An 11,357-nucleotide genomic window follows, 5' to 3' on the forward strand; every position below is an offset into this window, starting at 1 on the left:
CCACAGGCGAAATAACTGATTTGAAGGCGAAAGGTAACGTAAAGAAGGAACGAAATCGAAGCAAAATGGGTAAGAAAATGTAATATAACCTGTATAATGCAAATAATTTAACCTTCTCAGAGCCATCTGTGTGATTAATTCTTGTAATAACATAATTTTAGATGAAATTTTCTTACTGTTTTATGTGTGAATCTATGAGTATGATAAATGTATAATTGCGAGTCTCTTTTCAGGTGTGTGAACTGGTATAAATGTTTTTGCGTGTAAATAACCATTGTTCTTTTTACTGTGTATGTTTAAGGAAAGTTCTCCATTTATCATGTGACAAGACGTATGCCGCGAGCGTCAAGAAGAGGGCGAATTAGAACATTTCTGTAGTGGTGTAAACACTTTGTTGAAGTAGCATTGAAGTGGCTTGTGGGATTAATTAGTAGTGGATAGAAGTAGAATTTTGAGTAATGCATGTTTATGGGTAGTTAGTTTGTAGAATAGACAACAGGTGTGCATGTGTGTGTGTAAATAACATGTGAACCCCATGCTCTCCTAACCTATACTTGCGCAAGGCATAACCCTATTCATTTTAGTGAATTAATAAGTGGCATTTGATTTATTAAAACACAAGTGAACCACATTAGTGATGTGGATTTAAATATTGTATTGTCAGTTCATTTAATTTTTATTTTTACATTGTAAAGTCATTTCACTTTTATTTTTTATATTGTCAAGTCATTTAACTTTTAATTTTATATTGTCGATTCATCTAACTTTGTTCTTAAAAATTGTGAAAGACAATACTAAGTGATATTATGTATGACATTGTGTAATCACATAAGGATGATGAAAAATTTCTGTGAATGCAGTTGAGAACGTGAAAGCGAACCGGCAAAACTCTTAAGAGACAGCGGGAGCAGCCAGGTAGTTGTAAACTGGCGGGTTTCCCAGCGGGACACGCTGTCAGCCAGGCCACTTCGGGAGCGCGGCCGACAACAAAAGACCCTACGCCGCAAACACTTTCCCTCATACCTGCAGCTAATGGGCGGCCGCCCCGCGCGACCCTAGCTGAAGGGAATGACCTGAGATGGGCGAGCGGTCCACCGCGCGGAAATCCATCTCCTGGCCACGCACGCGACCGTGACGAGACGGCCGCGGTGAAACAAAACAAGGGGCGTGGAGCCTTTTGACAGGTACTGTCCAAAGAAACTTGCAGACGTCAACGACGCCTATCGACATTTCCTGACGGATGCCTACTGTCAAGCGACAGTAATTCATGGTTCGATGTTCTCTGGTCGCTAAGGGTGACACAAAGAAGAGCCATTAAGTGTCATCCTTGCCCAAGAATATCAACCTGGCATGTCAATAGAGGATACCACACGAATTTGACAATACAAACATGGAACAAAATCGAGATGTACGTGACACAAGAGAAACTTCATGAGAGGGCAGAGACGGCGGGATCGCACGCAACAGATGGACAAAAATCCCTACTGACAGCTGCGGCGACGAACCCCCTCCCCCTCCCCTTATATTGTGCCACGGAACAGTGGAACTAGTGAGTGTATAAGTGAACAGTGATTATACGGTTCTTAGTTCAATGCATATACGTGTGTTTCTGTCACAGAAACTTTGACTCGTGTGTTTTGCAGGGACTCGATTTATTGGTGTTTATTAAACTTTGACTCTTGTATTTTGCAGGTGTTCTATATTTTTTTAAAAACTTTGACTATTGTATTTTGCAGGTGTTTTATTTATTGGTGTTTTGTTTTAGATGTTGACTATTGTACTGTTTTATTGATCAATGTTTGTTCTTGTGTTAGGTATTAGATCTGTGATATTTTGTTTCGAAAATTCATTGCTGTGGCACTGCGTCCTTTATGAGTCAGATAGCTATTCATTCTCATTGGACTGTGATCGATTAGCCTTTGCATGGGGCATATTTATTGTGAGGAACCCCTTAAGGGTAACAATCACACAATTATTGTAGTTTCAGTATAATGACACAGTGCTCATTGTTTGCTAACTAACTGAAATATTGTAGAGTGATTAAATTAGTGCCACATAGTTAGGTTAATCCTACAGATTATTAGTTTTATAAGGTATAGAAATTTTTTTGCGATAACCACTTAGTAAAACATGTTTTTTTTGTCGATTTTTTTGCTTTTGCGAATTGTGCATTGTAATGTTCTACTTTATGATACTGATGTTATTTGATGTTCTTTTTTTAATTGCTGTGGCACCTTTGCTATTTTCATAAATTTTGCCTGTTAATAAACAGTCATAAATTTGCCTGTGATCAGTTGGCTCTTGCAATGAGCAAATACTGGTGAACTCCATAAGGGTAACAACCAGAAATTGTTTTCATATTAATGACACAGGAACCATTGTTTTTACTTGCTGACCGATTTAGGTCTACATGATCTTTTAAATAGATGTCACAGATTGTGTGTTTTTATTTTTCTCTCTTTGAAATTGGTAGATTGTAAAGATGTTTGAAATTATTGTGTTTTAGCAAGTAGCTGGTGACCTTTTGCCTTTTTCTTTACACTTTTGGTTTAAGTAGGGTGTGAGAAGCCTGCTTGGGAATGTCCTAGCATGGCCAGAAAATTCCCTGCACAGTCTTTTCCCGGAGCGTTGGGGTTATGAAAGGTCTCTGTTGGATTCCTTTCATGTTTAATTTCTCAAATTTGTTGTCTTTTAAGGAATAAATTCCTCTTCTAAATTTACTGTGGCGTTTCTGACTATCTGGGAGGAGACTGAGTAGTGGAACGTGTTACTTTTACACGTAAACAAGAACGATCTGTCACACTACTACACTTTAAAGCACAGTTTATATGTAATTCTTATATGTAATTCATGTCACACAGTCTCATACGGAACCTACATCCGCTTTCTTTTATATACTGTGTATGATAAGATACTATCATCCCCCTTCCCTTCTGTGTGAGAGGATGAATGATCAAATGTGTTTGTAGCTGCATGCTTGAGGGTAGCAGACAAGGCTGTCTGCTAGAGAACAGTAGGACCAACGTTGAAACAGGTAGCTACGGTTCCTAAAAGCAGAGAGGTTTCCATTCTTAGTATGGTCCGGTCCGTCCCCTGTCATGTTGGTATAGGAAGCTGCCCCTCTGGCGCCTTCCGTTTGTCTTTGTGAGCGACTCTCGGGAGCACGCTGGGGGGTTCAGTGGGAGTCTGGCAGTTGGAGAGTTGCAGCCGAGCAGTAGGCAGTTGGAGTCCAGTAGTAGCGCAGGGCAGTCCAGCAGTAGCAGTCTGGCGGTAGCGAGCGTCTGAAGTGGTAAGATCTCCGGCCAAGCGCGTGTCTGTTAAGTCCATAGGACAATGGATTTGTTAAGTTCAGCTTAACTGAGAATTTAATCATTTTATTTCGGGTTAGCTTTAAAATAGCTAAGGTTATCTTTAATTGCAGCGGAGTGTGATTCTCGTGTCCAGTTCAGATTATTTGGCGGTAGTTGCTTTGTTATTACTTTGTGAGTAAAGTGGAACCACGTGTTGGTCAGTAACTCTAAGTAAGATCAATCTTAAAGGCAAATGCTTGTGTGATTATAACGTATCGTCTTGAAAAGATTTTGAATATACCAACTTTTCTTTATGTTCAACCCACGTGGCGTGTACTTTGTGAGACCAGTACCACGTGCTTATATAACTGTTTGACCCATCAGGTTAATAGAAAGACGTTAGTAACCAGTTCGAGGTTTTTGTTTTGTAATTTGCTTTTTGATCTAATTTATTTTTATTATCTAAATTATTGTGGAGTTATACGCTTTCTGTAAACCAAGTTGACCACGTGAAGGGTAATTACAAGACGGACAGGATTGTGCTACGAAAATAATTTCTTTAACTGAAAATTTGAATCTATTGGTTGTGGTGAACTTTCTGTTGCATGTGTTTCAATGTTCTTTGTGTGTTGTTTTATGAATGCAGTGTTGTACCCAGTCTCCCAATCTTGGCTCCATATTTTATGTGTTCCGTAATATTCCAATCTCACAGTCTCACAATCGTAAATAAGGCACCAGCTCAGTTATAACTCACGTATAATATGCTGAAATTTCAATGAACAATCTTTAAAATAAATTTGCAAATATAAACTGATTTCTTTCTTTTTATTTAAATTCTCCTTTTATATAGATATATTACCGGTTGTTGTATGACTGTAAAAGATTATAATCAATGTTAGTCTGATTGGTAATGTGGTAAACCTAGACTAGTTACCCAGTCGTGAAACAGTGGCCCAGTAAACGCACGGTTAACCTCCCAAGACAGCTCACAGTTTTAAACCGCTTTCATGGTCTAATTAGCACCCGATTTCAGCATACCAAATTCAAGTCACAATCTTACGCTATTCAGCAAAGCAAATTAGAGTTACAATCTTTCAACATGCATGTTTAAGTGTCCTTGCAAGATATTGTCTTTTCCACAAAAGTTTGAATTCAACTTTCTTCGTTGGCTACTAGGCGCTGCATGCCCAAGTAACAGCTGATTCGGTGTCACTTACATTGTTGCTCCGGAATGCTTGGTGTGCTAGTTCTCCGCGTGCTGCTAACATAAAATTTTACAAACAATGATGTTTCGTGCGCTGTTCACGAGGCTTGCTCCATAGTTTTTCAAGTTCTCAGTGGATTGCACATTATTCAAAATATCTTTCAGCCAGACTTTTAACCAGTCAGTAAGTTTGTTTCTCATCTTGGGGTTGAAGCTCTTTTTTCCATGTTTGCTTTAACAATACGTATGATTTTGGATAGGGTCCGCCTTTAACAAAACACAATTTTGTTTTTTAACCCAAACATGTCTCACTGCAGTTGCAGCATCTTCAGTGGTCTTTTTTTCCGATTTTGGCCGTCTAGGGACCGCGTTAAACAACTACACTCCTGGAAATGGAAAAAAGAACACATTGACACCGGTGTGTCAGACCCACCATACTTGCTCCGGACACTGCGAGAGGGCTGTACAAGCAATGATCACACGCACGGCACAGCGGATACACCAGGACCCGCGGTGTTGGCCGTCGAATGGCGCTAGCTGCGCAGCATTTGTGCACCGCCGCCGTCAGTGTCAGCCAGTTTGCCGTGGCATACGGAGCTCCATCGCAGTCTTTAACACTGGTAGCATGCCGCGACAGCGTGGACGTGAACCGTATGTGCAGTGGACGGACTTTGAGCGAGGGCGTATAGTGGGCATGCGGGAGGCCGGGTGGACGTACCGCCGAATTGCTCAACACGTGGGGCGTGAGGTCTCCACAGTACATCGATGTTGTCGCCAGTGGTCGGCGGAAGGTGCACGTGCCCGTCGACCTGGGACCGGACCGCAGCGACGCACGGATGCACGCCAAGACCGTAGGATCCTACGCAGTGCCGTAGGGGACCGCACCGCCACTTCCCAGCAAATTAGGGACACTGTTGCTCCTGGGGTATCGGCGAGGACCATTCGCAACCGTCTCCATGAAGCTGGGCTACGGTCCCGCACGCCGTTAGGCCGTCTTCCGCTCACGCCCCAACATCGTGCAGCCCGCCTCCAGTGGTGTCGCGACAGGCGTGAATGGAGGGACGAATGGAGACGTGTCGTCTTCAGCGATGAGAGTCGCTTCTGCCTTGGTGCCAATGATGGTCGTATGCGTGTTTGACGCCGTGCAGGTGAGCGCCACAATCAGGACTGCATACGACCGAGGCACACAGGGCCAACACCCGGCATCATGGTGTGGGGAGCGATCTCCTACACTGGCCGTACACCACTGGTGATCGTCGAGGGGACACTGAATAGTGCACGGTACATCCAAACCGTCATCGAACCCATCGTTCTACCATTCCTAGACCGGCAAGGGAACTTGCTGTTCCAACAGGACAATGCACGTCCGCATGTATCCCGTGCCACCCAACGTGCTCTAGAAGGTGTAAGTCAACTACCCTGGCCAGCAAGATCTCCGGATCTGTCCCCCATTGAGCATGTTTGGGACTGGATGAAGCGTCGTCTCACGCGGTCTGCACGTCCAGCACGAACGCTGGTCCAACTGAGGCGCCAGGTGGAAATGGCATGGCAAGCCGTTCCACAGGACTACATCCAGCATCTCTACGATCGTCTCCATGGGAGAATAGCAGCCTGCATTGCTGCGAAAGGTGGATATACACTGTACTAGTGCCGACATTGTGCATGCTCTGTTGCCTGTGTCTATGTGCCTGTGGTTCTGTCAGTGTGATCATGTGATGTATCTGACCCCAGGAATGTGTCAATAAAGTTTCCCCTTCCTGGGACAATGAATTCACGGTGTTCTTATTTCAATTTCCAGGAGTGTATTTTTCAATGTACATTTCTCCTATTGCGCTCCTCCTCTTTTCTCTTCTGCCAATATGTCTTCATCCTCTCTCTGTGCTGCTCCCTTCGGTCTTCTGTCCTCACTGTTCCTCCAGTTCTTCTCTTCTTCACTTCAAATCCTTCAAAATGTTGAATTTTGTCTCTCATTAAGTCTCTGTTGGTTATATCATCTTCTCCTATACCCATCTCCTCTAAGTCTGCTTTTACTTCTTTGAACCAGGTAATTTGGGTTCTGGGGTTCTTGTCAAAAAACATGAATATTTTCTTTGTCAGCCTTTCATCATTCATTCTTTTCAAATGGGCGTAAAAGCTTACTCTTCTCTTCCTCTTAGTATCTCCCACTTTCTCAATTTTGTCATACACTTCTCTATTACTTCTAAGCTTCCAAGTCCCATTCTCAAACCTCGGCCCAAGTACTCTTCTAATGATTTTTCGCTCCTTTTTTGCTATAGCTTCCATTTCCTTGTTAGTGTTCATTGCTAAACATTCAGATGCATACAGACACTCTGGCTTAATCACAGTGTTGTAGTGCCTTATTTTTGCGTTAATTGATACTGACTTCTTGTTGTACACATTCTTTGTTAGCTGGAATGCCATTTCCATTTTTCTTGTTCTTGTTTTATTTCCTTCTTTATCTGAAGCATTGGGCTGGATGATTTCCCCTAAATATTTGAAATTAGAAACCTTTATCTGGCCATACTTTGTAATCATATTCTTCGGTGCCTCTTTTACATTGGTGAGGTACTCTGTCTTTTCAAAGGAGATTTTCAGTCCTGCTTTTTCTGCTGTTTCATTCAGAATATTGATCTGTTTGACTGCTTCTTCCAAACTTCCTGCCAGAATCGCTAAGTCATCAGCAAAAGCGAGGCAATCTACTTCTAATCCATCCTTTATTCTTCCTCATCTGATTTTTTGTATTCCTTCTTCAGTCGTTTTCTTCCTCCACTCTCTAATAACTTTTTCTAACACACAGTTGAATAGGGTAGGTGACAACCCATCTCCTTGTCTTAATCCTGTTCTGATTTTGAATGGTCTGGATACCTCACCACGGAACTTTACTTTTGCATAGGTATCCGTAAGTGTTTCTTTGACGATTGCGACTGTTTTCTTGTCTGCTCCAAACTCACTAAGGATGTTAACCAAGGTTGTTCTGTCAACGGAGTCGTACGCCTTCTTGAAGTCAACAAACGTGATAAAGATGTCTTTTCCTCTTAATCGTCTATATTTAACAATTAACTTCAAGTTTAAAATTTGCTCCACACAAGATCTTCCCTTCCTAAAGCCTGCTTGGTATTCACCAATTTCTTAATCAAGTTGTTTCTCCAATCTGTTTTGTAGGGCCTTAGATAGAATTTTATACGTTACCGGAAGTAAAGATATCCCTCTGTAGTTATTTGCATCGGTTTTATCCCCTTTCTTGAAGATGGGGTGGATTAATGCAGTTTTCCATTCTTCCGGTATACGTTCCGTTCTCCAAATCTCATTGATTATTCCCAGTAGTTTTTCTTGAGTTGTATTATCCACACTTTTCCACATTTCTGCAGTTATCATGTCTTCCCCTGGTGCTTTATTGTTCTTAAGGTTTTTAATGATTTCTCTGATTTCTATGAGGCATGGGGGTTCAGAATTATTGTTTACTGTGTTTGGGGTGTTGGCTGGTAATTTTTCAATAGGTTCCTGACAGTTGAGGAGTTATTCAAAATATTTTGCTAATATTTCACAATTTTCTTCATTATTCATTGCCAGTTTTCCACTGGTATCTTTAAAACACAGATTTGGTGCTACATATTTTTGTAGTTTCTGTCTGAATGTGCTGTAAAAGGATCTGTTATTGTTTCTCTTAAAATCTTTATCAATTTGTGTAAGTTGGTTCTTTTCAAATAGTCTTTTTACTGATCTAATGAGTTTTGCTGTAGAAGATCTTTGCTGTTTGAACTCCAGGTAGTCCTTATCACTTTTGGTTGAGTGCCATTTCTTCCATGCCTTCATCCTTTGTTCTATTGCCTCCTCACATATCTCATCCCACCATTCGTGTTTCTTTCTCCTTTTCATTTTTGCGACTTCCTGAGCAGATCTTATCATTCCTTGTTTTATATCTTCCCATTTATCCGAATATATAACTATGTTTTGACAGAATTCTTCTCTTTTCTCTTTCAAGATGTTTGCGTCTATCTTTTGAGTTTTCCTGTTTTGTACTTGTTTCTTTCTTTGTGGTATGAAATTTAATTTGTTGTCGATAAGTAGTGGTCAGTTACAATGTTTGCCCCTTTCCGAACTCTCACATTCATTATTTCTTTTTGATTATAGTGTGTGATGGCTATGTGATCTATCTGGAACTCTCCAATACTTGTGTTTGGTGATTTCCATGTTTTCTGTTTCTTAGGAGGTTTTTTGAAATTTGTAGACATTAATTTTAAGTTATGACCCTTGCATAGTTCTATTAATCTTTCTCCATTTCTGTTTGTCCTTTTGTGAGCCGGGTAGTTTCCTACTGTTTTTTTGTATTTTTTTTTCTTGGCCTATTTGTGCATTGAAGTCCCCAAACAGTATTTTCACATTTGATGTTGGGATTTTAGAAAGTTCGTGGTCTAGAGATTCCCAATATGTATCTACTTTCTGAGGGTTTTTCTTATTGTCATTGTTGATGGGTGCGTGGCAATTAATAAGTGTATAGGTTTTATTTAGGGCGCGGAATGTGAGAAAAGACAAGCGTTCATTAGGTGACTGGAAGTCGGTTATTGAGTTTACCCAGTTAGATTTCACGATGAAGCCTGTTCCAAGGTGGGGAAGGCCTCTTCCACATGGGTTCCAGCCTTTCTTTCCTTTAAATATCCTGTATCCTTCATAATCCATTAAATCTTCGTCTGTAAATCTGGTTTCCTGCAGCGCACATATTTGGATTTTATATACCTTCAAGACTTTGGTGAGCTGCTTCAGTTTTCCCGGCTTCAAGAGCGAGTTAATATTTAGGGTTCCAAAGAAATGTACGTTGTTTTTCTTCAGTTTAGAGAATTTTGAATTTCTTGAACGACATGGTGCTTCAGGCTCTCCAGAGTCCTTAGGCCTGATTGCGCTGCTGTTAGCGGCAGAGGATTGGTTGCCTCCTGGAGTAGTTCTATCTAGAGAAATTGACATCATGCATAGTTGTTTGAAATTCAGGGGGGAGATGGCTTTTTGGGCCATTCCGAGGTTAAAACTGAGATTGTAAGTTCCAGAGTGTGTGTTCAGCCGCTCCTAACATAGAGAACAGACGCTGTTTGTAGCCGCTCCTCTAGGAGTTCAGACGCTTCATTTCGTTAGTTTTTGGTCCGCCCTGGGTATTTGATTTCCCCAGTACCACCTATATCTAGGAGGCATTCCCCTATCCGCCACCTGGGGAGGCGCCCGATGGGGGTACTAACAACCCCACATGGGTCAGCGGGCTTTTATTTTTCATCTGTTAAAGATAAACATTTGTAAGTAGGCTGTTTAGGTTTTCTCATTGGTAACGCCACGTAGAGCTCTGTATGAAAATCACTGGCTGTGCTGAGTGCAGTCTGTGGCTAGTTTACATTGCTGTCTGCCATTGTAGCGTTGGGCAGTTGCTGTTAACAGCGCGTAGTGTTGCGCAGTTGGAGGTGAGCAGCCAGCAGTGGTGGATATGGGGAGAGAGATGGCGGAGTTTTGAAATTTGTAAGACTGGTTGTCACGAACTGCTATATATATTATGACTATTAAGGTAAATACATTGTTTGTTCTCTATCAAAATCTTTCATTTGCTAACTATGCCTATCAGTAGTTAGTGCCTTCAGTAGTTTGAATCTTTTATTTAGCTGACAGTAGTGGCGCTCGATGTATTGCAGTAGTTCGAGTAACAAAGATTTTTGGTGAGGTAAGTAATTTGTGAAAGATATAGGTTAATTTTAGTCACGGCCATTCTTTTGTAGGGATTTTTGAAAGTCAGATTGCGTTGCGCTAAAAATACTGTGTGTCAGTTTAAGCACAGTCCTGTATAATTTTTCTAAGGGGATGTTTCATACGGCGACCCTGCCAGGATTCGAACCTGGAATCTTCTGATTTTTTCTTGTAGTTTGTGTGATTAGTGTAGCTTTTGTTTATTGCTAGTGCGTAATTGTAGAGAAAATCTCCTTTGTAGTTGCAGTCTTTCATTGTTGTACAGTAAAACACTTGTGGCATGCATGTAGATTTGCACCAAGTATTTCGCAGCTGTGCTTGCAATTAACTAGATATTATTTTCAATGCTATGTTAGTGTGTTTTCTTATTTTGCTCTTCAAATTGTGCTTTTCTGTGTTATCGTGTGAAATATTGTGACAATAATGGCGTGTGAAAAACGTAACACTAGGCTCCAAAGTAAACTGAGAAATAATGGTGACAACGAGCGTAGCTTATCAGCACCACTGTGTAATGAAGTAACAGACATTCAAAGTAGTAATTTGGTAACTGTGCATAGGGAAATGGAGCGGGCTGCAAATAATGGTGTAGGCAGTGAAACAATTAGTGAACAGGGAAGCATTATCGATTGATCAGTCGGCAACAGCTTGCCTCAGGAATCCGAAATGACAGGACACAATCTCGCAAATACTGTAGATTCAGGTTTTGGGTATTCACAGTTTTCTCAAATAAGTCAAGACACATTTTCTGCTTGTCAAAATGTGAATGTTGCCGGGGCAAATGCACTACCGAAAAGCATAGAGGAACAGATTCCAGACACTAATACATTATTATTGCAATTAATGCAGCAAATGAAACAAAATCAGAGACAAACACAGCAAAAGCTTCAAAAGTTAGACACAATGGAACAAAATCAGAGACAAACACAGCAAAAGCTTCAAATGTTAGACATCACACTTGAACAAACACGTGTTGATTTAACTACTGAGTTACATAACATTGAATCTAAATGTCAAAAAGCCTGTAATGACGTAAAAACACAAATTTGTGAGCATTTTCAACCTATTTTTTTGCGGCATGAAAATGCATTACAGAATCACGAAGCAGCCATAAAAGAACTGCAAATTATTGTTCATGAAAATCATGA

This window comes from Schistocerca nitens, chromosome 4, assembly GCF_023898315.1.
Source record: "Schistocerca nitens isolate TAMUIC-IGC-003100 chromosome 4, iqSchNite1.1, whole genome shotgun sequence".
NCBI classification, from domain to species: domain Eukaryota; kingdom Metazoa; phylum Arthropoda; class Insecta; order Orthoptera; family Acrididae; genus Schistocerca; species Schistocerca nitens.